General features: G+C 44.5%; 1 long non-coding RNA gene across 1 annotated transcript in view; it reads right to left on the bottom strand.

Moving 5' to 3' along the window:
* The window catches only part of LOC147139192 (uncharacterized), a 58,909-nt gene that overhangs the window by 24,156 nt on the left and 7,272 nt on the right, over positions 1-27,481 (bottom strand). The window contains exon 2 of the long non-coding RNA XR_015088883.1: positions 22,809-22,873. This is a non-coding gene — a long non-coding RNA (uncharacterized LOC147139192). The remainder of the gene's footprint in view (positions 1-22,808; positions 22,874-27,481) is intronic.

Genomic DNA, 27,481 nt, shown 5'->3' with positions numbered 1-27,481 from the left:
GGGCTTGTAAAGGTCATTTTGGGCATTTTACAACGACACTTTAACTCAAATATGACACCCAAAAAAGTCACTCGCGGTCATGTGACACCGACGCAACTTCCTGCTGTGGCAGTCCCGATGTTTGATCTCTCCTCCGACTCTTTGTTTTGAAATCATCTCAAAAGCGGACTCCATGAAACTTACTCAGCACCTCTGCGACTTGGCAAACTAAGCGTTCAATAGAAGAGGGAAACGTACATCAAAGCGAGCTATTATAGCCTGGCTATATAATAGGAAACGGGATTTCGGTTTTAAATCTGGCTTGGCTGGCACCCAGAGCACCTGGCTGCCTTCAAACAAACACACAAACAGGAGCTTCACAAGACGCGGATACAAATTAGCAACAGGGCTCGCTAAACAGTAGCGAGAAGGCTGAATCACTTCTTTTAAGCGCGCCGTCTGCGGTCGCGGCGCTCGCTTTCTCCTCAAATAAAGAAGAGAAAAGGGTGGATCATATTAGGCATGAGAAGGAGAGGAAAGAAAAGCGAGAGTTACAAGAGGAACTGCAGGATGTGAATGCAGACAAAAAGAAGGGCCCAAATGAAAGCGGTTCAGGGAAGACAAAAGAAACCGCCAAAGGAAAAGGTGCCCCCCCCACCCCCCGCCCCCCCTTCGTTGTTGACACGCCGTCCGCTGCGGCTATCTGGGCTAGAAAAACACATCAGAGATTTGTTTGCTCGGAGTGAGTAAACTCGTTGGAGCAACACCCTCGCCCTGCATCGCTCGCACTCGCAAAGAGTGAAAAACAACGTTGGAGGGGCAGGCTTGGTCTTGCAGTTTGCCGAGCAGTCGGCGAGAGTCAGCATTAGCGGGTTGGCCTAAGGTGTGGCCCGCATTCGCTGGTCAGATGTGTGCGGAGGCCAGGTGAGGGCCCAAAAAAACAAAAAGAAAGATCCGCCATGGCTTCAAGGTGACTTCTCAGCATTTGCTGCTGAAGAAATGGAATCTTCAAGTAAACAAGACGATGCTTTCCCGTCAAGCTCTTCGTTGCCATTTCAGTTTCCTGTTCAGGGTCACGGTGAAGTCAGCCACAAACTTAAATCTAGTTAAGAGATTTTCTTTCGTCACATTTGTTTACTGATGTTGTCGATTGCTGTTACCTTGACAGCAATTTGGGCTATATTGGACTTTTTCCAGAGTCCGGATTGCTGACTGCATGTGTGCGTGATGGATTGTATGCACGTCTGAAGTGACTATTGTCGTTTGTATTGTCTTCCCAAATTCATTTCCATCTCTCTTCAAACCCATTCATCTTTTTTTCAAAACCAATATTGATTATTGATTCTTGAAAAAGAGGGTTCTTGTGTCTGCGGAAGAGTCTAACAAACATGTTCCTGGGTGAGTATATCGTCGTCGGTCGGCCTTCGGGCAACAGAAAGTCATTTGAATACCGTTCATCCAATTACAAAATAAACTGCCTCACATTAAATGCACATTCAAAAAGATGTGACGCTTATTTGGGGGCAATATTTGTCAACCATGTGACTCTGTCGTACTGCACCCTGCCACCTTTGCTGTCGTTGTTGTGTTTTTTTAAGTCCACTTAAAAAAAAAACTGATCAGGGTACGTATTTTCTGGACGCACCTTTATATAAGCCACCCAATAAAAAAATCAAATCAAATCAAAACTATATATATATATATATATATATATATATATATATATATATATATATATATATACGCCGCACCAGGTTATAAGCCGCTATGTTGAAAAATTTGATATTTAGTTATAAATATAAGAAAGAAGGGGACATTTCCTGCTAATGAGGACAAGCAGTAAAGAAAATGGATGGATGGAAGGACTGCATACTATAGTCCCTCAACATCCTTGATTAACGTGATATTTAAGCAGAATTGGAGAAATCTCTGCTTTTTCCAGTAGAGGAAAATATTAAAGACGGGAAAAAAAAAAAAGACTTTGCCTCATCCTCTCTGATGGAGAGCAGCCAGATGGCCAATAAGGTCGGCACAAGCTGATGAGTGTGTGCGCGCACGTGCATAGGTGTTACCCAGAAAAGTGTGTTCATTTCAAAGGCTTTCTCCAACAGTTCTTTTCCTTTAATTCTGCCACCCAGCGGGGCATCTCTCTCGCACACACACACGCGCGCACCCCCCCCCCCCCCCACACACACACACATTCCTCTCTCTCTCTGGGCCAAATGGGCTGAAGTGAGTGTGTCTCCATCGTGAAGCTCGGAAGGCTCCTCAAGGTCCTGATCGGGACATGTTAGCACGTGGCCCCCCTCGATAGGCGGCATCGGTTTGTTTGCTAATCTGGGTGGAGACCCCGATTTGCCTCCAAAACAACAACAAAAATATGAGCGGGAGCCGAACGCCATCTTTTGGAGTTTGGATTTTATGACTTGTTTCTTTTTCTGCTTGAGTTGAACTTTTTGTTACCAGGGTCGATTTGACTTGACTGCAGCCGAAGGCCGACCAGGAAGTTAAAGTCAATGTTTCTCCTCAATACAAAAGGTCCCGCTGATGTCCCCTGTTTGTCATCCGCGACTGCGCACGCGCACACACTTGCGCACAAACACGCGCGCACACAGGAACACACAAATGCAGGCACATGGGGACACGGCAAACACACGCAGAGCAGCTGTTTAAACTCTTGCTGCACGGGCTCTATATGGTGCTGACAGGCAGCTTCGTTGCAAACACAGATGGAAAGACGGGAGAAAATACATTTCGTGCAGCTTCTTTTTGGTTCGGTAAACCATCAGAAGTTTTTTTTATCAAAGACGCTTAGTTCAAACCAGAAATACTCTGAAAAAATGTGGTGTTGAATTCACTCAATTTCATCATGTCAAGTGGTGCTGATGATTTTATTTCAGTGTACACAATGTTCGTTTTCTACAGCTGTCCACTGAAAAAAACGATGTGCAGCATTTACTCAATTCTATTTTGTCAAGTGGTTGCACAAAATAAAATCGTCTGTATCCAGATACATTTTTTAAGTAGATGTATAGCCTGCTTAGAAAATCGTTCTGCATTAAGATGATTTTATTTAGTAAATAGAGTAAATTCAGCCATTTTTTTCACTGTACAATACAATTCAACGCAGACGTCAATAGTTGTCTTCATTATGAAAATGGCCCCTCCAAAAATTCCAGTGGTGGAAAAATGTACCTTTTTTTGCATGGAAAATACACTGGAGAAAAACGGTGCGTTGAATTTACGCAATTTTATTTCCGTCAAGTGGTTGCACAAAATAAAATCATCACATAAAGTCGACTATTCATCCACTTCAAAAATGTATCTGGATCCAAATGCTTTTATTGAAGTACTACTTTAAATTGTCTTTAAATCCAGATGATTATACTGTGTAAAAGCCACTTGACAAAATAAAATGGAGTAAATTCATTCAAATTCCAATTTTTTTCCGTGTACATTTTTGCAACAATTGACGTTGACCACATCCGTCCGGCATGACGGATCCCCCAAGATGGAGCATTTTGGGTTCTGTCTGACTCAAAGTGCGGCTGTAGTTCAGCACAAATCAACTGTGCGTGTGCGTGCGCGCGCGCTGCCTTCTCTCTCTCTCTCTCTCTGATTTGATCTCTCAGCCCACCTCTTTCACTTCGGGATGAAACATGTTGCTCAATTATCTCTAAATCTAGCCTCAATCTCTCAGCACGCTACACAGCTAATTGAATCATTAAACAATCGCGACTCCTCAGGGAGCGCGCCCGCCCGCCCGCCTGCCTGCCTGCCTGCCTGCCTGCCTGCCTGCGTGCGTGTGCGCGTGCATGCAGGCTGTTTGCAAACATGAGGATGCCCTTGGCTAACTGCAATACACTTGAGAGACATATGCATGGATTTGGAATCTGTGGCCCGTTGCACGCACACGCACACACAAATACGAAAACATACTGACAGGTCCTGGCAGAGGCTGTTACCACAATATGTTGCTAACAGTTGGGGGCTTCACAGACGTCATGTGTGTGTGTGTGTGTGTGAGTGCATGATTGAGTGTGGTCAAATGATTGCAAAAATAATACGATGTTAGTATTTTCTCTAACAATAGTTGAATCCTTTTCTATCCAGGAAAACTAAAGGAGACGTAATAATGGAAAATTGCGTTTGGATTTCTTTATGTAAATCTATGTGGCTCTGTGGAGCGCTTGCCCACTCATCGTCGATGAAATCAGACAGCCTTCGTTCTTTCTCTGAAAACGTTGTCTGTGAGCAAGATTTGTCCACTTTTCTGAACTGTGAAGTTGCAATTTGGCGAATAACAAAAATACAAAATAACTGAGGCCGCATTGTGATTGTCTGGCCGTGATTCAGCAGATCGGCCCCTTGAATTGCAACATGGTGAAATGGGCCAGTGGGGCTGCGCACAGGCTCGAGGGATTAGCAGTCTGGACGCAGAAGGAAGTCTCCAGACCACAAAAAGTTACAAAAAAAAAAAACAAAAAAAAAAAACTTGCTAAAGGGGTTGAAAAAGTTGTACTTGAGTATTTTGCAGGGGTCAACGAGGTTGGATATTTACTAGGGCTGTCAAAGTTAAAGCGTTAACTATGGAGATGAATTAAAATTTTATAAGGCATTAACATTTTTTAACTCAGTTAAGTCCATTTTATTGACTTCCTGTAGCAGTCGACCTCTGCTCATTTTGCAGCAAAACCGAGAGGAGAGTCACTGTCGCAAAGACGGACCTTTACGTAGTTTGACTTGTTGCTAATGCAAAATGATTTGCGCACTTTGCAAAGCCGAATTCAAATACCATATTAGTTGTACATCTTTGGTGTATCGTAAAGAATCGTATTCATGGATCAAAGAAATCAAAATATTAAAAAAAAAAAAAAAGATTCCGCCCACATTTTTCCCCCTGATTTTACTCAAGAAAATATGGGTTGCAAGGTTCGTAAAAAAAATGTCAATAAAAAACACGATTAATCGCAATTAATTATTTAAAAAATTGTAATGGCTTGACAGCACTAATAGTTACCGGAATGGCAAATGCAAGTTCAGATCAAGTTGAGCAAAGGCTGAATCTGCTGATGCTGAAAGGCAACCGACACCGTCTGGTGTCCCGTGACAACTCCATGACCATCGTCCCAACACCGCCAAGTCACGAGGAAACAACAGACTGACATGAAAACGAGGAAATGGGAAGGAAGAGAAAAAGGCAGGAGCCATTCCCCGCCTCACCATCTCGTGGGCAATTCGTCACCGTGACAACCATCAGCCCACCTCATTCTGGGATGTCCTGTAGTTATGTTCTTCAATTATGTCTCGCTCTTTAAAGTCATGGCTGCATATCCATATTAAGTCAAGCGCTGCAATTTTGGCTGCCTCACTGAAATGCAACCGTCTCACCCTGGAATCAAAGGACAGATAGGGCTTCCTCCGGCGCAGAGCGGGCGAGCGAGCGAGCGAGAGAGAGAGAGAGCGACGGAGAGAGAGAGAGAGAGAGAGAGAGCGAGAGAGGGAGCGCGAGAGAGGGAGATTTGCATTCATTTTCAAATTCTTCCAGGCTACATCTGCAATTTGATGTACGACGTGAAGATTTCAGCATGCCAAGCAACTTTTCAAGGAAAATGTGAGCTGTGACAATTTATTCTCAACGCGCTTTGAATGTTTGTCGGAACGCTGCGGGAGCGGCTAAAGACGGCTGTCGAGGAAGGCCATGAAGGCAAACGTTGTACATTGTTGTTTGGCTATCATAAGCCTTCTAATAAAGTCACGCTCAGAAGGTTCGCTCCATTCACAAGCTGGCGGGCACGTGCAGACACAAATTCACACAAAAGGATTTTCAGGGAGGGAATTACAATCGATTATCGATCGTGTGCTACATTTTGGGAACGGGTCAAGTGAAATTGTTGTTTTGTCTCAGGAATCTAAAATGTCTGATTCCTAGATTATATTTTGAAGACTGGATTGAAAACTTTGGTGGGTTGTGAGCAAAAAAACGGTGCCAAACAAATCATGCAAGTGACTTGCTGTAGCTGTCTAAAGTCGCAAGAATATTCGCTTCCGCATTTTCGGGATGATTTCACTTTGTACAAAGTTCCAACTTGCCTTTTCATGGTGAAAATGCGTTGTGCGTGGGACTTTTGTTGGTCTGGGTGTTGCGATAAAATCTCCACGCATGAAAATAATTACTCTTTCAGCGATAGAACATGTTGCGTATTTGTGCATGAATAAATATATTTAAAAAAATATGTAGACTACGGCTGACAGCTGAATGCAAAGCGCCGCCAATCAGGTTGAAAACACCTGTTGCATTGTGCAGAGCTGCAAAATGAAACCAACGCTGACTTCTTCTGCCCTGTGGCAGCAACTCCGCTCACAGTTTGGCACAAAGCCCACCTGCATGTTGGACTCATTATTTGCCCTTCAACTACTTTGATAACGATGGAACCATCAGATATAAGTTCCGCGGCGGCCTCCTCAAATCCGGCAGAGGTTTCTGGCAACACATCCACGAAAAGCTATTGGTTCACCTTGCTTGAATGAAGCGCAGTGGCCACCTGTGCGGACAAAAACACAAACGTGCCAGGCGCGCTCAGGAAAGGGAACAAAACAAAAGCAATCCGCTGAAGAAACGCCAATCTTTCTCCGCAAGCAAGTTGCTGCTCACAGCACGCTTCATAAAACAACTTGACTTTCTTTCTTTCTTTTTTTTTTTTTAGACAGCAAGGGGATGATTTAGATGATTACTGAAGAGAATTGGCGGCGAAAAATAGCTAGCGTGATAGCGTTCACGTATTGTCGCTGTCCAAAAAAAGCATTTGCAGTCTGCCCACAATTTTTGTCCCTCAATTTTGGACTTGGAAGATCATTTGACGCCTCTGTGTGTGACCTTCACTGGCCACCAAAGCGGTCATCAATAAAGTTTTCCTGCACATTCTGTACAAGGGGAAGTCAACCCCCAAATTTTCTTGACAAGAATATTTTTTGTGCAGCCCCACAAGTCGAATTCCAGCATTCTGATTGATAAAGTAGTCAAATGCACCCGTTTTTGTCCATCTCAAAGGGCGGCCATTTTGTCACTTTCCGTCAACTGAAAATGACATCACAGCTGCTCAGGGCTTCAGCTAACGACCAATCACGGCTCAGCGTCACAAAACAGCTGAGCCGTGATTGGTCGTCGCCTGAGCCCTGAGCAGTTGTGATGTCATTTTCATGATTCATATTGATTAATTTGGACTCATTTTAACACTTGCAGAACATGAGTTAAGCAGCAAAACACACCCGTTTTTGGCCATCTCGGGGGCGGCCATTTTTGTCACCGAAAATGACATCACTGCTGCTCAGGGCTTCAGAAAACAGCTGAGCCGTGATTGGTCGTTACCTGAGCCCTGAGCAGCTGCGATGTCATTTTCGGTGACAAAATGGCCGCCCCCGAGATGGCCAAAAACGGGTGCGTTTTGCTGCTTAACTCATATTCTGCAAGTGTTAAAATGAGTCCAAATTACTCAATATGAATGAGAATGGCGTATTTAGACAAGTGGGGGCGCATACAACATGCAGAACATTTCTGGGCTGACTTCCGCTTTAAAGAAGAAGAGCGGTGGAGGTAAACGGTGGGCTCTTGCCACACAGCCCGGGGAAAAGAAAAAAAACAAATAAATACAGTCTGGCAGCCCAACTGTCAGCTTGTGACAGAAGAATTCCCACTCAAATGTTTGCTGCTAGAATGGGGGGGGGGGGGGGGGGGACGGGACCTAAATGCGTGTAAAATGGCAACAAACACCGCACGGAGCCATTTTTTTCAACGCCGGGGCGCACGCTATCTCCCTCCGACAGCTCGCAACGCATGCCCATACTTGCTAGTCGCCTCAATTAATAGCGTCGCTTCAAATGGCTCCTGCAATTAGAAAATGCAAAAGCGCTGCCCTTTAAAGATACGTTATTGGTGACTAGTCGCTTTTCCTAACAACAGATAGCAGCCTTGTCTGGGTAGATGCCGCTGAGGAACAATACCCAAAATCATTTTCTTAATTATCTCCTCTGGAACTAATGTTGCAGATATGTGCGTGAATTAATTACCGCAGCTTGATATAACGCAAGACGCGAGAGGAGGAGCGGCATTATCCGCGCCAATCTTTTTTTCTTTCCCTCGCCATTCATTATGGCAAAGGCGACTGTCAGTCACTTGACGAGACAAAACCCTGATTTCCAGAAATGAAATTAGCGCTGAAAACGGAGCCAGAGGCAGCCAAGACCTTATTGTCAGTGTTGATGAGAGACAGAGAATGCGTCTTTCTTCTATTTGTCACGTTTCATTTTGCGGTCGGCGTTTCGCGGCGGCGGCTCCGCGCTGACGGCTCGGGGCCAGCTCTTTTCAGGGCGGAACCCCCCTGGTTTGCCGCCGGGAATAATGAACGTGACCTTGTGACATTCTCTCGCTGGCGCCTTTTTTTGGGAGACTTAAATTTCACCTCTGCCTCATGTGCCGATTTGTCTCTTTTGTCCACCTCTGCCTTGCCAATAAAGTTGAAGGTGAACGCAAGAAGATTAACTCGTGTAAGACTGGTGGGAATTAGAAATAGGGAAGGTGTTTTGAGATTCCACAAAGAAAATGACAAATGCCGTCTTGTCATTTGGACAACAAAGCCGCCCGAGGCGCTCGGTGAAGCAAAGCCTCGGCGTGCCGGCGTACAACATTCCGGTCCGATGAAAGGCGGCGACGTATTTTTACCTTGACACAAAATCAGGGATGAATTAAATGTGAACTCTGCAAAGAGATGGCGTGTGGAACGCTTGGCCTGACAACGCGGCTTCAGAAAAGTTCAATCTGGGACGAATGTGTAAGGTGACGCCGACACAATTGTTAGTTGAAGCCGCACCGATACTCTTGTCATTCACGTTGATGTGGCATGCAGCTTTGCTATTGGCTGTTTGCCGAAACCCTCCATTGACATCATTTCATTCCAGTGACTTGAACTTGTTGACGAAAAAGGTTGTCAACAATAAACACTCGCCCCCCTCCCCCGAGGCAAAATGAATAACACTTAGCAGGGCCTACTTAATGCTCCCCATAGTGTACTTGGCCGTGGTACACGACCCGAGAAGACAAATTGGAGCCTCCCATAAAGGAAATTGGCATGGCAGGTCTCACTCTGACCTTGAGCAGCTGGCCATGTTACTCGCTAGGACCTCATGTGATGATGAAGGCCTCATAAGATGTTGTGCTCGCGGGGAGTACACACACTCTGCACATTCATTGACATTGTTTCTCACTAGGAAAAATGGGAATTCAACTCAAACATGGAATGTACTTTGAGTAAATGGACACTGATTTGCGATAAGTGCTCCTGCTGCGGGTCTACGTTTGTTCAGTCTGGACCCGCCTCTTTCTCCGTCTTCCGGATACGAAGCCCTAAAGTGGCGGAAGCCGCACATTAGCATTTGAGCTCTTGTCATTGTCTTGATCGGGGAGTTCCAACAAAAGGGCCCCGATTTCCTGTGCGCCGAGCAACGCGGAGGGCAGCCCTATCTCGCCCGGCACGTGTTAAGAGACTAGAAGGCCGCTGCCAAATTTAAACCCTCTACGAGCTCCAGATTTGGAAGGGACGGACAGTAATCCCTACATCACCGGGGGCCATTGGAACCGGTATCAAACAAGTCTTGCCCTTCTTGTTCACGGATTTGAACCTACAAGCGTTCAAGGGCAGAGCAATTGCCAGCCCGTTACGGGAAAGTATGACAGTATGACACATCCATCATAGCATCCGTCTGAGGTGCTTGGGAGTAAACATCACCCCGCCATACATGACCACATAGGTGCCTAATCTCTTCCTATATGCGTCGAAAAACACTCTTTCATCAGTCTCTCATCCGTCATACTGCTCTGTCAGAGTTCAGTCCAAGGTCGCTCAATTAGGTGATAAAACGTGCCTTGATATGTCTATTTACTCTGTACTCGTACACACGCGCGCGCGCGCGACTGTAGCGAGCCACAAGGTCACTCGGTACACGCACCAAAGAAAGCGACGACGTAATAACTTAGCTTAATGATTTCAATAAGTCAAAGTATTTGGATGCTTTCAGATGTGAAATGATTGAATAAAGCCACGCATCTAACTGGCAGATTTCAAAAGCAAAACTGCATTTTTTTTTTTTTTTTTTTTTTTTCGTATTCTGTGTTTTGAATAAGCGGCTCTCGGCGCGCCGATAACTTGTACGCACGAACTGTCTCATCAAAAGTCAAATGTACCGCAAACTAAATGTAACGGTCTTCAACCGGGCCTCTTGTTAGCGCACCATAAACACTCGACATTTTAAGCGAGTCATCCAAAAGTGTGATATGTGATCAGCGACTTTAGGGCTCTTGAAGCAAGTTTGTCACCAAATAGCGACGAAGCCAAAGTGAGCCGTCGGAATCTTTTTTGTCCACCCGGGCCAGTCTTGACTGTCATTGCTTGAATCTTTAAGAGAGGACCTTTGTTGTGATTAGTCAAAAGATTCCACGCTCAAGCAGCCGTCTGTCACAATTTGGACGTCACGTGCTGGACTTTGGAGCCAAGCGCAGGGAAGCAGGGGGGGGGCAAGGCAGGAGTGCTGTGAACAAAAAGGCAAATTTCATTTTCAAAGAACAAAAAGGTATGCGGAGTCATCATAAATAATAAATACTATGACTCTGGGAGGATGCGTTGATGTCATGATGACTCAAATGGCAGGAAGTAACGTTGTGCACGCTATGTATTTACTCTGCCGTCACTGTCCAACAAATAGCATTAATCTCCGCAAAGACATATCATTCCCACTCGTGGATCATTTAGAGCAGGGGGGCCCAAGAACGAACGAATAATGGCAGAGACTTATGCCCAATCGTACAACGTCGGCGTAATTAGCGCTTGAATATGATTTCGGGACAGCCTTGTCTTGGCGCCAATTATGTAATGGCAATAGAAAACTGTGATAAGGCAAGCCAAAATGTAAAAAAAGACAAGTCAAGCTAGCCGTCACGCCACCACGCGGGCCAATGTCAAAATAAAAGCCTCCTAAGGCGATTGCATTGGCGTCAATGTATTATTCGGTAAGCTTTTATTTTGAGTCGGAATGCTTAAAGTACTGATTTGAGCAGAGGTGGGCATTTTACGTCATAGTCCGTCATCCGTCAGCGGCCAGGGTAGCTGGGTGTCATTCGTCCGTCTGTCTGTGAAGTCCGTCAGTTGGTCCCCCCCAAAACACGTCAGAAAACGTCCGTTCCACCGGCGACGCACTAACGGTCCGCCGTTGACAAATGACGATTGCGACCCGACGGATGAAAACTCCCTTCCGTCTTTTTTAAAAGGCGTCCCGTCATTCGTTCAACCGGCAGCAAAACGGGCGTCCGTCAGCGACGGCGTCGGACCGAACGCCCGCCTCTGGATTGGAGCGTTTATAAATTGCCAACAAAATGCTTCCTAAATCGAACAAAGTGCCATTTCCTCATTTTGTGAGCGGAAAAGGTTTTCCCTCTGAGTGCAGGGATGTGACAGACAGGCAGGATTAAACCTGAGAGAGAAGGCTATACCAAAACCGTTCAATCAAGTCAAAGTGGGCTGACGATATCAGCCCGAGTGCGTTGCGAAGGCGAAGCGGCATTTGCATATGAACGAGGCACAGGTAGAACCCGCACGCACATAACGGCGTATAGAAATCCGGGCCCCCGATGTGCCTTGACGCACTCCACCTTTTGCGCACGCTCTCAGCCGCTCACACCTTGCAAACACGCCGGCGTGCACGCACACCCTCCACACGCACCTTTCCCACCACCCCTTCATTAATACTCTCCAAAGCGAAGAAGAAAGCCCTCCAATTATAAGCGGCTCCGCGGCGCAGGGGCTCAGCGCCGCATTTATTAGGAGCTCATTTGGCTAAGCGGGGCTAAACACAGTGCACGCTTGAGGTGCAGGCGGGGGGCCGAAAGCAAGAGGAAGACGCGCCCTCTCTCCCTGCGACATTAAAGGGAAACATCCCCGTATTCTGTCCTAATCCAAACTGATTTGAGATGGCGCGGGGTGGGGGGTGTTGAGAAGAAGCCTTGGATTATTTGTTTATGGTGGGGGGGGGGGGGGGCGCGACGGCGCCTCTGCTTCTCCAGATTTACCGTCTTATACAGCCTGGCTGCGCTTAATCGCGTCTCTTCCCCCAAACACAACCCATTTACAGTTCAAAGCAACGGAGTCTCTATCTATGGCCGGGTATATTACGATTAGTATTAATATCATCACCATATTCCAGACGGAGAAGTCTCAGAGGGGAACATGAGAGGGGCGATTAGGACAATGGCGCCGCTGCCCGAATATGGCAACGCAGCCTTTGAGAGCGTGACCTTACTGCCGAGATGCCGCGTGCTCACTCCAATCACAAGTGCGGATGCGATTGGTTTACAAAGTTTGAGGCGTTAGTCAGCACTTTGGGATGACGTTTGGATTTATTTCGTTTCGCACCCAATTACACGAGGATTTTTTATTTTTTTATTTTGCGCTTCAAGGACCTTGAACTGGAAGAAGCTCCATATGGTTGCATAACCTTCATTTAATGCAAGACCGATTTGGACCACAAAATCCGTGTTTGCAAATTAAGGAAGTCATCAAGGATGGCGTATTGAATTATTTGCGGAAACTATACAAAAGCAAGTGCCAAAATCTTCAACAGTTCTCATCCTAACGCATTCGGCTTAAAACACTTTTTGTTGCTGTTGCATGATGACCACTATCGTCAGCGTTTCCATATTATCGTCATGCTCGCATTGCTTTTCTCTTCACTACAGCAGTTGCAATGGCCTCCATTACCGTTCTAATGACAAAAGCCAGAAAAATGTTTTTGATGGCAAATCAGACAAGGGAAATTATAAAACACGAGCAATGAGGCGAAAATAAATAAATAAATAAATAAAAATTAAAAGATTTCCCGGGATGCTGATGAAGCTGGATGGGAAATATTTTTCAAAAAGGACCATGATAATTGTCCACCCACTGGGCCTCTTTCCCTCTCTTTTTTTTTTTTTTTTTTGAAGTATGCATTTTATGAGTGCGTAATGTTGTGCTGAACAGCATGCATCCCTGGCATGAAGCCAAAGCACATCTCCCCTCTCCAAATAAGCGCCCGGCTATCTGCACCTGCTCCAATTATTATCCTATTAGCAACAAATACTGTGCAATTAGCACTCGAAAAAACCTCACACCCAGCCTGCTACAGGCTGTAAAAACCCGGCAAGACAGAAATTAGCAGGGAGCGGCAACAGCAGTGATCAGGCAGCAATTAATCAGCAGACACATGTTTCAATGTGCACGCAGGGAGCCCAACACCTTTGCTCTAATGTGGGGGGGGGGGGGGGGGGGCAGATGGATGGCGGTGAAGGTGCCAGGGTACAGATGCGGCAGAGAAGAGCGGGCCATGTATATGTTTGTGTGTGTGTATACATATATATATATATATATATATATATAATTGTGTGCAGATTGTTTTTACCTATACGTACGCTAACTGTTTATAGCAGTTGTAGACTCGTTGGTTTCATTATTTATGAACATAACCTTGTATCTTTAAATACATATATCAAGAAATGTGTTGATAAGGTCATTCTACGGCCCTGTCATTCACACCAAAACAAATCTGAATTTTTCACAAGCAATGCTTACGTGAGCGACGGAAGTTGCGTAAGGAATTGACATACGTGTCACTATTTTACGCACTACCCAATTTGACAGTTTGCTTAAAATAATGATCAAAAAATAGCTGCAAACATAGTGCAACATAAATGAAATGTGCGGAATATGACACACATTCAATTACTGGAAACAAAAACACATGACAAGGATTAATATCCTTACAACTTAATGAATTAAATGCATTTAGCGGTGCAATGCAGTCTGGGAACTAAAAAAGGAAAGAGAAAATATGTTATGCATGACATAATTCTTAAAGTAATCGGCCGATTAATTAGTAATCAGTGACCAAAATTGGCAGTGGCCTAATATATACATATAGAAATAAAAATAAGTCTGCAAATAAATCTCATTATTTTGGCTGTGTTTGAAAGGCCATAACCATATATATATATATATATATATATATATATATATATATATATATATACACACACAGACACACACACATGCATACACACAGACGCACACACACACCTAGCGCAGGTAGCGAGGAGCAGGAATCCCAGCCAGATTTCCGGCCTCTCCCCAGCCATTTTCCAGCCCCTTAATTGTGACAGCTGGGCTTCACATGTCTTTTGGAGACCTGTTAGCCCCACCCCCCGATGACTGTCAAAACAGCAGTTAGTCAGAGAGAGTGAGATGGAGGGAAATGGGCCAAGACGTGTGTGTGTGTTTGTCTCTCTCTTGTGTTTACCGAGACGCCGGTGCGCTTTGGGAGATGCTTCCACCTGACAAAAGCAGTCAAGTTGCGGCCGCGAGGTCTTGCTTCACACAGACACACCAAAATGGTTTTGAGGGGGCTGTCATCCGGCAAACATGGAACGCATCCTTTGGCGTTTGGGCTCTTTTGACATTTCTGTGCGTGTGCACGTGTCTGCGTGTGACGAGTGTGTGTCCGTGCTTGTTGTCCTGAGACAAGAGCAGCTGGCGTATCGCCAGAATAATTTGCACCCGAGGTCAAGCAGAATTTCGTCATGGTCTCACTTTATTTATTTTTATTTTTTTTCGCTTTTCTTCACTGTTGAAGATGGGGTTTATTTTTCGTGCATTATTGTTTCCTTGTGCCTCATCTTGCGTGCACGTGGACGACATGCATGGCAGAGGCGCAAAGGACTCGCTGGAGTCCGCATGACCAAAGTACGTTTAGAAGGAACCGCAACTTGCGGATAATGTAAAGTTAGCAAAATTGACAAGTATACTTGTCATGGCCGTGAATTAAAGATGATAATTATAATGCATCCAATTAATGGATTCCTTCAATGATTCGGAGGGTTCGATGCACGCTGATGTCATATTTATGAACGAAATACAATGACATCCACCACACATATCAGCGGAGCTCAAATCGGTCTGCCCGCACCTCAAATAAGTCCACCAAAATCACCTTACGCCACCTGCGCCACAACTTAGACCCGTTTTCCAGTTTTTATGCCGAGCACGTGCGCCAGTTTGACGGCAGATGGCTTCGTTACTTCATATGGGAAACAAATAGTTCTGAAGTTGAGCAGAATTTTGGAACGAAACCCAGTAGCAACTGCAGATCCTGATGACTGCATCGTGTAGAAAAGAGTTGCTCCAGTTCAATGTTGAAATATACCCCGCCGATGAATGAACATCATAAACAACATAATAAGACTTTTCAGTGTGACTAACGCGGCCAGGACCCCCATCGCATCTGAGAGCAATAAAGTCAGTCCAGCTGCGACACACACCCGATGAGCAATAAAGTACAAGTCAAAGTCATCTTTTTTCCCCCAGACTGCATACAAATTGAATTGAAGGCCAGAAGCACATGTTCAGCAACAAGTACAGCAGTTTAGTTGATTTTTTTGTAACAGGTGCCTCACCTCGAGGTTAATGAAATCCGTAACAAAAGAAAGAAAAAAAAGTTGATATCAGTCGTCAGGTCCGATGACTTTTACACTGAGTGAAGTCAATATCGGCGTTTCAGTTGATGATTGTTGGGCAGAGGTCGGTCACCTTTCCATACGTCCGTAAATCCGCCTCCAAAACCCGCATGTATAAACTGAAAAAAAAGTCTTTCTCCGTGACAAACATACTCTGGTAAAATCATGCCATCTTTTCCTTGCAAGAAATCAATATTGAATATTTCTGTCACTTGCTATTCTGTTGATATAAAAAAAACACGTTTTTGCCGGCTGCCATTTGGATGTTTGCGTGTGATGAGGACGGAATCGAACTTCACCAGTTCTTCCTTCAATCATTTGATTTCGTCCTCATGTGTGCCAAGCGTCATGAGCCGAGTTTGAGTTGATTTCTCATTATTTAGTATTTTGGATTAAGGCGGGGAGCGCATAACGTCGTTTCTACTTAAAGCCAGGAGCGTTGTTGCGTCTTTCTACCTTTAAAACCGGGAGAGTGTATATGTCATTTTCTTTTTTTAAATCAAATCCTCTGTCTCTTCACCAATGAAATGCAATCGGAATATGCATGTGACGGGGTCGTGAGCTCATGTCCAGAATTTTTTCGGGCAGTAACGGCGGACGCAGACGATGGCGGCAGCTCTGAAATAATTAACGGCAGCGAAAAAGACGACGCACTTGTGGACTTTGAACCAGTGGAACGTGATGTATGGTTAAGATATATGTTTGGAGACAATGACGACATCGACGGCTTTGTGACAGAATAGATGACCGCTCGATTTTTTAAAAAAATTAAAAATCTTCCACTGACTCTTTTTACATTTTTGATTGAAACTGAAAATAATAAACACGGGCCTGTGTGAAAGTCACATGTCCAATCTCTCAAATTCTTTTGGAATGACGTTTCTGCTACAGGGGCGGAGATATTCATTATTTTGGAGGTGTTGAATTTCCGAGATAACTTCAGGTTTTAGAGGGCGATTCCAAAGTCGATCTTGGGCTTTCGAGAGATGTTTAGGAAGGCGCTTTAGGCTTTTATTGGGTTAATCCAAGCACCTCGTTTTTCTTTTTGTCCTTTTGAAACCAAATTATTAGTCACCACCCTGCTAAGGTTCACTGATTATGACAAACAACTTGAGTTTTGGCTTGATTCCCAAAATAGGGTAGAATAAGGCAATACGTGTCACAATGCAGGTTGCAATATGAGGGATTTCTGTCCAAGACAACAAAAGAAAAAGATATAAAGAATAAAACTGACATTGAATTCTATGGTTGGATCTGTTTTACTGTTTTACTCGAGTCCAATGCTTTTACTTTGTTCACTTCCACTTTTTTCTCCAGTCTTCATTCCTTTCCTCAGCCCTCTGTCACTCAAAATGACAAACCCATCAAATGATGCCCTTTCATTGTTTCAGATGCAAATTTGGACAAGAATCTGAATTAAATAAATGTCTGCTTTTAAGTGACTCATTCATACACAAAAGAAGGAATGTCTGATTGAGCACAATGGCTCTTTTCCAGCTTTTGTCCTCCTTGGCTCTCCCACCTAATTTACATTTTGGGGAATAACCTAAAAAAAAAAAAAAAAAAAAAGGTGCATCCCAAACTGTTCAGCTCTGATTATTATTACTAATCGTTATGCGGAGGCGACCCCCTTACATGGGCATCATGGGAAAGAAGGAGGTGTCACATGGAGAAATGCTGCCTTTTCTCTTTTGGTGAGTGGATAAGTGCTACATGTCAGCGTCATGTTTAAAGACGCGCCGCATGATATCTTTGTCACCGAGGCCGACAGAAATCACGGTCGGCGTCCCTGCTTGTCAAAACAAACCCCTTAGAGAGCGGGGCGGAAAGGTGTAATTTGGAATCAAATGAATTATCTATGTCAAAGAGATGAAGATGTGAAAGAAAATGTTAATGTTGGAGTCAAGTAAATTACTGGAGCTTCAAAAATTATTTGAGCTCTTGAGGACTTTTAACAAGACAGCAAGAAGGTCCTAATTGAATTTGGATTATAGAAGAAGGGATGAAAAGCTGGCGAGATCTGAAACATTTACGAACATGGAGTAAGTACCCAGAAGGCCCAAAAAGAGGTCGCGATGTGCATTTGTTACGGCATAATGCTTCTGAGTACTGAAACTCATAAAGACCACATCATATTTCTTTGGTCTGTTGATATGTTGTCCCCTGATGGCCTTGAAACAACAAATGCCTCGCAAAAATATCGTTTCTCAACGCTCGCTTATTTGATGGAATGTTCAGGTGGATATTTGAATACTAAAGCATTCAATAGCTACAGCCGTATATTCAACTCCCGTTATATGTTCATGTTTTTATTGTTGAATGAAACCCTTGCTTCAGGTCCTTGGGATTAATCTGCAAAAAAATAAATAAATAATGCTCCTCAAGTTGCTCCTCAAATGAACTTATCGATTAGCAAAACGAAAAAAGTTGTTTTGAGCCTTGACATTTTTGGATTACGTGAGGTCGTGTAGCAGACATATTCGGTAAATCGGCGCACGGGCTTTTCGAGGTCAAAATGGCATCAAGTGTTTCTATTTTTCAAAGTCCACAAGCCCGTGTGGAAGTCAACTTGCCACTTTCAAAATATCCTTCGGACTGCATATGACACGTAAAGTCCTGCCGGCCAGGTGTTGATTCTAAAAGGTAAGAAATAGGAGAAATGGAGGGCCTAGATCATAGGAAAGGACAAAGATTGGGATGGAAAGGAGAGCAAAGCGAGAAATTTTGAGGAGGTCTTAATTGTTTGGCCAAGATTCCTTGAGGAGGCTCAAAGCGCCGTTGCGGCAAGCTGTTGACGGACCTGTCGTCGTGGCAACCAAGCCTGACCCTTTAACACAGATGGGCGTGCACACGGACACACGCGCATTCATCTAAAGTCTGACATAAGCAGCCTGGAATTCCCAAAGGGTGGAAGGAGGTTGCGGGACGAGAGCCTTGATTGGTTTCAGCGGACCGGATTGTCGTGGGGACGAGGTCGGCAGGCGAGTAGGACACAAGTTGTTACGGGCATGGCGATTAGATTAATGACGCCGGAGGATTCAATGTTCATTTGTTCCACTCAAGTCACAGGCTTTCATCTTTAAAAACATTTTCCCCGAGAAAAGGTCGGTTCCTCCCTCGACAAATTTGTCAAGTTTCTTGTGAGCGATGGAGATACAAGAGCTCCGAGCGAGGACTGCGGCTGTCGCGCTGCGGGGGAAGTTTCAAACAGTTGCTTCGAGTTGGAAAGCAATGAGTAACTCTCGTCCGCGTCGTCGTCCTGACAGGAGGAGGATGAACAATCCAACTCGGAGCTGCCACTATCACGAGACAAACAAAGATACTCTTTGACACATTCCATTTGAGTTGGTTTCATGGATGTTCCAAAAATGAGTGTCATTACTTCCTGGGACGATGTGACATCGCTTCATTCAAAGGCCTGTCATGGCACTAATTGGACTTGTTTTGTTCTTCATTCAGAAACGATTGAAATGCAAGTGAAAAATAGATACAGTACTGTCATGCATTTCCAAAAGCGTGCTAAAAGGAGGCTTTTCTGAGGCTTGAGCCATGATGGATGGATGGATAGATAGATAGATAGATAGATAGATAGATAGATAGATAGATAGATAGATAGATAGATAGATAGCAAGCAGGTAGCTGCTAGCTGGATAGGTATACAGATACCTGTAATAGCTAGCTAGCTAGCTAGCTAGATCGATAGATAGATAAACAACCATCACGCTCAAAGTTCACCTGTTTTCTGGGTTTGATCATGTGACGACCGCAAGCCGAGCCCTCGGGGCCTGTGATGTCATTTTCAGTCGACGGCAAGTGGCAAAATGGCCGCCCCCTGTGATGGATAAAAACAGGTGGATTTCGCTGCTCATTTGACAATTCCTCAAAGGCAATGTTAATCCGAATATCGTGTTCGGACTAGTGGGGGGGGCGCATATTAGAGATTATTGTAAAGAAAATGGTTGTACAGCATGGACTCACAGGGACTAAGGAGTATCAATCCCCGTCACCAACTGTAACTATCAAGCAAAATCCAACTTGCGTGCCCGTTTTCATTTCAATATACCTGGACCTTCCAATGGCCGTGTGTTATAGACTTTCATCCGAAGCACAATGCTGTGCTCTCTTCTACTCGATGAGAGCATTTGTGTCCCAGATGAAATGATATGGATTTGAAAATTGTCACACCTGTATTTATTGCACATCTAGCTATGATTTGAGCTCCTGCACATCTGCCTCATCCAAGAACTACAAATGTTAATAGCAGGCTCCAGTGATTTCAAGAGGTCTCCCCTTCTCCACGATGATTGTTAATGACGGTTGTTACCTGCGGCCACTCTTATTCCGACCAGACAGAGTGGAGGGCGTTCAAATGCGTGAGCCTGCCTCAGATAAGAGGCTTTCTATTGCTCGTGTACTTTAACCACGTGAATGATAGAAATGTTCCAAAAACATTTTCTTCACCCTCGCACAGGGATACCGTATTTTCCGGACTATAAATCGCAGGGGTTTTTTTTTTCATAGTTTGGCCGGGGGTGCGATTTATACTCTGGATCCGACTCATCGTACATTCAAATAAAATGACAAACTGAATGATATGAAGTTCAGATCTTCCTCAGACAACCACAATTATGTCATTATAAAAATTCAATAAAATACAAAAAAAATCACAACGAAACACAAATCCAAAAATAATCTCATCGTAGTTTACACAAAATTTAAAAGTGTATATTTCCTTCGTGGATCTCACTGGGTGGGCAGTCTGTCAATCTGGGTGGGCCTGTGCACACCTAGGCCCACCCATGGCTCCGCCCCTGCCTGGAAGTCACTTCCCATGCACAAGCCACATAAACTGGGCTGCTCACCTGTCAAATATGCCAATGAACACACAAATCAGAACTGCATAAGGGACCTAAATTAGAAAGATGAATATATCCTCCGACGAATGCTTTTGGGGCCTTTTTCTGTCCGCTGTCTTTGCATCGTTGCTATGGCGCTCGGCCCCGGTCTGACGGAAAACATTTTTTTCATTTCAGGTGCACTGCCCGATACACATTCAAGTGGTTGCTGGACTCTTAAGTGCGCCGTGTGAGGTCCAGTGCGGCCGTACCGCTACACTCAATGTCATCTGACCTTCAAGCGAAGCCAGAAAAGTTCTGGGCCGGATGCGGCCCGCAGTCTCACTATTGACTGCCGTTGCCCTAGTCAACCCTCCTTGCGTGTGAATTGACTTTCTTCCCGTGAGAAGAGAAATGTGTGTTTGTCGGGGATGGAGGGATGGATAAAGGAATGGACGGAAAGTTGTTGCCCTCTCTGTTTTCAAGCCTTGATGTGTGACCAGCGGCTCCCCGTCCCTCCTCCGTTCCGACTTCCTCCTTCACCGCTTCCTGTCTTTTCATTAAATACACCTTGCTTTACCTCCTTGAACTCGTGTTCACTCTCTCTCTCTCTCTCTCTCTCTCTCTCCCTCCATCTCCGTCCTCCTCCTTTCCCTCATCTTTTTCACCTCCTCCTCCTCCACTCTGCCCACCCATACTGTCTCCACGGGGAACTGCTTCACACTGAGAATGAATCAAAAGGCGAATGGGAGAAATATCCTTTCAACACGCACACACACACACACACGCACCCACACAAATACACACGCGCGCGCATAAACACACGCGCGCACGTACACACTTGGACCCTGGGACTGTGTGGGAATGAACCAAGGGGCCTCGCTCAAATCCCTGTCTCTAGGCAACCGGCGAGGATATGCTGGGGGAACAGCATTAAAGTTGCAGGAAGACTACCAAACACACGCATGGGCACGCACACACTTTCCGGTTCATTCTTCCTCATTCTCAGAGTATTAGTAAAAGCAGAAACACGAATGATGGGCAAGAAAAATGATAGAGTTAATTCGACAATTGTGGCACAGGGAGAAGTGAAACAATAATGTGTGTTTGTGTAAAAAAGACACACAAAAGTGTGTGTGTGTGTGTGTGTGTGTGCGCGCGTGTGTTTCTGCCACCTCTGCAGCTGGCCTTCATCGGCAGATTAATAAGCTCTGTTGCCACGCCGACCGGAACCTAGCGACAACCATCTCGACCCAAGGCATTGTGGGTAACGGCCTGACTGGCCGCAAGCTGGCACTGTTTTTACAGCTCTGTTTTTGTCCCCCGCTATGTGTGTGATGTTAATTGCTGCGCCCTTGCCGCCCTTCTCGGTGACATCACCGCGGTCACACATGTTTTTTCCTCACTTCTCGGACCTCTGGACGCACACAAACGCACGCTCGGCGAAACGTTTGCAGGCTTTTGATTTACTTTGTTGTACTTTTTTTTTTTTTTGCTGTGTGTGTATGAGTGCAGTCCTTCCCCATCACATACTTTTTCCTTTACATGAACTGAAAGAGAAGAAAATACATTTGGTGATTTTAGTCAGCTGTCTATATCAGATCGGACAATTTTTTTTTTTTGTAAATTGTAAACATTTAACAATTGTTCACAAAGTAAATCACAGAAGCCACGATGGAATGCATATTATTGAAATCCTGTTGGATGACCTCAATCAAAATATTAGAAACACGGTGACTTGTGTCATTCACTGGAGACAAAAAAAACAAACATATTTTGGATCCTTTGGATTTACTAAATTCGGACATGCAACACATGTTGCACGTGATTAAAATATGTTCAACTAACATAGAGTATATCATTTGAATATTTTCGGTTAAAATGACGTCAGTTGACCACAATCATGTGCAACCAAAATTTGAAGCACTTTTTTCCCAGCGCTTGGAAACGCTGCTTCCTTAACTTTTGGTGTTGTTGCTGTTTTTTTATGTCCTTTGGCAAACTGTTGACAAACAAAATGTTCTGTGGAGACTCTCTCTGAACTTTGACCTTTAACAGGATTTGTATGCAGGCCCTACTGTTGTTTAAGGTTATTGTGCTTTTTCACCTATTGGGAAAGTTGCTGTGAGCATTTTCCCCGGCAAGGTCATCATGACATTTTGTGCCAGAGTTGACAGTGAAAGGCTCATTAAAATTCAGTCGAATTATAAATAAATAAATAACAGAGGGGGAAAAACGGTTTACTCCTCATGATATGTGGACTTAACTCCAAATTTAAGCTTCTTCTGATCATCTGCAATGCAGAGATGAAATGCTCGTGAAGCGTTTGAAAGTGGGACTATGACTTAAAGTGGAGTGGAGAAAAAAAAAAAGTGTCACACGATCACTCCCTATGTTGAACTTACCCCACAATGCTCGCACATGGTCGTCCGGGTGGAGGCGAGCGGACGCGATGAGGTTGCACTGGCCCCTAGTGGTGAACAGACACAAGGGTTAGGAGGCCATTCATTCAACGGATTCTTATCCACAACGGACGTGCCATGAAAAACAAGAAACGTTGTCATAAGCGTGTCTGCTCATTTTGTTTTGACACAACCAAAATTGTCTCCAAGCGGGAGTGAACATACGAACACCAAGTTCAACGAAGTTTGGACGTGATGTAAAATGTCAATGAAAACAGAATACAATGATTAGCTCATCCTTTTCAATCTATAGTCAACTGAATATACTTACAAGGGAATACATTTAATTTTCAAACAGATTTTTTTTTTTTTTTGGTAAATGTTCTCCCATTTTGAATTTGATGCCTGCAACCCATTCCCAAAAAGCTGGGACTGGGGCCACAAAAGACAAATTTGAGGATGACTAACAAAAACGCCTGTTTGGAACATTCCACAGGTGAACAAGTTAATCGGAAACAGGTGAGTGTGATAATTGGCTATGACAGGAGCATCCCTGTATAAGGCTCAGTTGTTCGCAAGCAAGGATGGTGTGAGGTGCATTATTTTGTGAACAATTGTGTGAGCAACTATTCCAGCAGTTGAAGGACTACATTTCTTAACGTACAATTGCAAGTAAATTCGACATTTCATCATCGATCATCAAAACATTCCGAAAATAGAGACAAGTCCAAGGCCAAAAACCAACACTGAATTCCAGTGATCTTCGATCCCTCACTGCATTGAAAACCGCCGTCGTTGTGTCAAGGACGTTGCCGTGCGGCCTCAGGAACACTTCACAAAACCATTTTCACTTAACGCAGTTCGCCGCGACATTTAAGTTAAAACTCGAGCACGCAAAGCAAAAGCCTTATATCCGCAACACCCACAAACGCCCGAGCTCATCTGAGATGGACTGATGTGGAAAAGTGTGCTGTGGTCTGACGAGTCCCACATTTCAAATTGTTTCGGGAAACCGTGGACATGGTGTCCCCCGGGCCCAAGAGAAAAAGAAACAATCCGGATTGTCATCGTTGCAAAGTTCAAAAAGCAACATCTGAGATGGTATTCGGCGGAGTGTTGGTGCCCGTGGCGTGGGTAACTTGCACATCTGCGAAGGCGCAATGCTGAAAAGTACATCCAAGTTTTGGAGCAAAATTCTGCTGCCATCCAAACAACATCTTTTTTTTCAGGGACATCCCTGCTTATTACAGCCAAGACAATGCCAAGCCATATTCTTCTGTTACAACAACACGATTTCATAGTAAAAGGGTGCAAGTACTCGTTTGGCTGCCAGCAGTCCAGACCCGGCGCAAAATACGACAACGGACACCCCCGACTGTTGAGCCACTAAATTGTAATCGAGCAAAAAATGGGGAAGAAGTTCACCTACAGAGCTTCAATTAGCGTCCTCCATTTCCAAAGGCGGATTGAGTGTTCTTAAAAGGAAAAGTGATCCAACACAGTGGTAAACATGCCCCCGTCACAGCTTTTTGGGAATATGTTGTCGGCATCAAATTCAAAGTGAGTGAATATTTGTACACACACACACAAAATAATTTCAAAGAAAAGGGTCTTTGCATTGCCCTTGACTGTAAATTGAAAAGGATTGCAAATCGGTGTCGTTATTGACATTTCACACAACATCCCAACTTCATGAGTTTGCATAACTGCAAAACCGCGGAATCGCTCGGATGGAAGAGAAATGCCAGTCAAATCTTGAAACTTTAGGATGGGGAGTTCAGTAGCAGAAGTTGGCGACATCTTTCCAAACATGAGGTATCCCTTACAAATCATTTGTTGGAATAGCATAGAAGCCAACAAATACGCTGCAGAAGTTCAAAGTAAAGGGTGAACATCATTTGACATTTGGTCTGCGTTCAATTATCCATGACCAAATGTTGCAGTCTGTAGAGCTTGGTGAAAGCTACTTTGTCTGACTGAGCTCTGTTCGTCTTAATGAAGCAAAAAGAGTCTTAAACAGCTTAACCCGGTCTTCGGGTTTCTAACTGTGTAAGGCAATACAGTGAGTGTAATGATGCACAAAGCAATGGCGTGCGTGCGTGCGTGTGTGTGTGTGTGTGCGTGCGCTTGCGCGCGCGCGTGTGTGCGGTGCGCGGCCGAAAGAAACGTAGTGCGTGTGGCCCTACTGTACAATTGTGCTTGTGTGTCGCTATTAAACTGGTAGAGAAAGCGGAGACGACATCAGAGTCCATATTAAAGGATAATTACAAGTAAATAACCAGCAACTGTTTGAGTACCGCCGGATTATCGCTGCTTTGTTGCTCCTTCACATTATAAAGCTAACGCGTGTGTGTGTTTGTCTCTTTCACCTAAATCCATGATTATCAGTTGCTACTTGATGAATATCTGAATTTATACTGTGAAGGGCATATGGTCTTTAATAAACAGCACATGGCTTTCTAATATAATTTGGCAATATGTACATCCATAAAAACATTGGAAAATAATTGCAAAGTTCACTATCCGATCACTTTTAGTTAATGATAATATCAATGCGTGCAATGTGGATAAGAATGAGGTACACGACATCAACAGTTGCTGAAAATGTCAACAATGCCTGAGAAGACTTTTCCCAATATTTTGTATTGGATTATGATCTATATTTGGCGCGGTCCGGGTTGGTCCACAACAAACCCGTTCAAACAGGCGCCCGTGGAACAAAAGCAGAAGGTAATTGGCCAAATTATGGAACAAACTAATGACGGATGTAAAGTAGCCCAACTTAACAAGTGGCGTGTCCCAAGACTTTTGTCCGCCTGGCCTCCAGGTTTGATTCCCCCGATCTGGCGATAGTATCCCCCGTATCTCTGCGCCAGAACAGTTCTGCGTGCCGGCCCTCCCTGGGAGAGAACGGCGCTGTCCCCGCTGAAAATGAACGCATTAAGCTTTCATCGGAGAGCTCACGTTACAATCTCAACCAGCATTTACACACAAGGCCTTGGCCTCTTTGCTCCCCTTCCTTCCCCGCATCCATCCATCCATCCATCCATCGTTCACTCCGAGCCAAACCCTCACTCGGTTGCTTTCTTTCTTTCTTTGAGGAAAGATGATCCCCACGAAAGCTCAGAGATCAAGACAGGAAGGTGTTAACTGCAGATAAATGTGATCAAGCGTCTCTGCTATCGCATGAGAGTCGCCGGACGGCCAAACGGCGCCGCCGCCACATTTCGACACCGACACGGATTAGCTGCCCGTCTTTGTCATGGAAGCGGACGGATGGAAAAGATGACCAGATCGGCCGTCTTGGACATGCTCACCAAGGAAATTCAAGTTAGCCTATTTTCATTCACCTCTGAGGGCAGAAAAGAGGCGTTTCCATTGGTTGATTTTCCAACTAAGAAAGACCTGTTTAATATTGGAAACAAGATCGATATTACAACATATGCACATGTTGGTGACCATCCTGGGATAAGCCTGAACACCCCCATAAATTGCAATCCATGCAAAAAAGAGGACTGATCACATTTGCAAATTGGCAAGAATATCCTTCAACGGTGTTGTTTGGCCTTCACCCGTGTGTCAACTACCAAACACCCGAGAGCACGGTTGAGGTTGAGGTCGACAACTCAACACTTGTATAAATTCTGGTTTCATCATACGTTTCATTCACCAACATTACATTTGGTCTGCATGTCCTGGATTGTTCTTAAACTGCAGACTGGTTTTGTTTTCTATTTAAAGATATACGCACGGTTCGGCTAATGGTAGATTTGACGATTATTTTTACAACGGATGACGCTTTGGTTCTTAGTTGCGGTCCAGCATCCAGAAAATGATGGCTTGAGTTTCAGTTTTCAAGTTGCTGTAGGAACAGATGCGGACGGCCGTTTGGTATGGCTTCGTGAACCCAATGGAGATGTCTCTTCAGACATTGGATGGGAATCTTTGATTATTGAAATTCATTTTAATTACATCAAATGTGCAACAGCAATGCGCCATCAAGACAAACTCCCAGAGCAAAATAAAAGAAAGACTTCATGTAACCACAGGAAGTCTTTTTATTTTGTTCGATTGTGTTCTGTCCTATCAACAAGGTAATGCCTTTCCGTCTGTTTTTCCCCCCCCCCCCCACAAAAGTCTGACTATTTCAGTGTTATGACAACATCAACCCTTTTATAACGCTGTCCTTCTTTTTCCATCGCTCCCCCTCCTGACAGTTTACGTGACCGAAAAACCATTTATCCCACCAAGGACGTTTTTCCCGTCCAAGCATTCATTCAGTGAAATTATACACTCGACACATAATGGAGTCTGTTGCTATCGTCTCAGCGCAGAGAGACCTCCAACCCACATATTCTCTGAATACCCCAGACAATAAACAATTCGCTCCTCGTGTTCGAATCCATTTTTTTTCCCGACAAAATCCCTCCAATAAAAAGAAATAAATTATACGGCCGCGGAAGGGGCCTTAGCCATTCTGGAGATGTATGGAAAAGTTTGTTTTTTTTTCTCAGAGTTTGCTGGTGAGGAGATTCCTCTGAGCTGGCCATTATCTCAGTGAGGAAAGTTAATTAAAGTGGCCCGCTTGGAATCAATGGGGGAATTTGCCGCCGCGCAACGGACAGCCCAACAGACTGACGGGGAAGAGCGGAGCGACGGCCATGACACCACTTGCG

This window comes from Filicampus tigris, chromosome 12 (assembly GCF_054856515.1).
Source record: "Filicampus tigris isolate MCC_2025a chromosome 12, RoL_Ftig_1.0, whole genome shotgun sequence".
In the NCBI taxonomy this organism is placed as follows: Eukaryota; Metazoa; Chordata; class Actinopteri; order Syngnathiformes; family Syngnathidae; genus Filicampus; species Filicampus tigris.
This window is presented reverse-complemented; position numbering and strand designations above follow the sequence as displayed.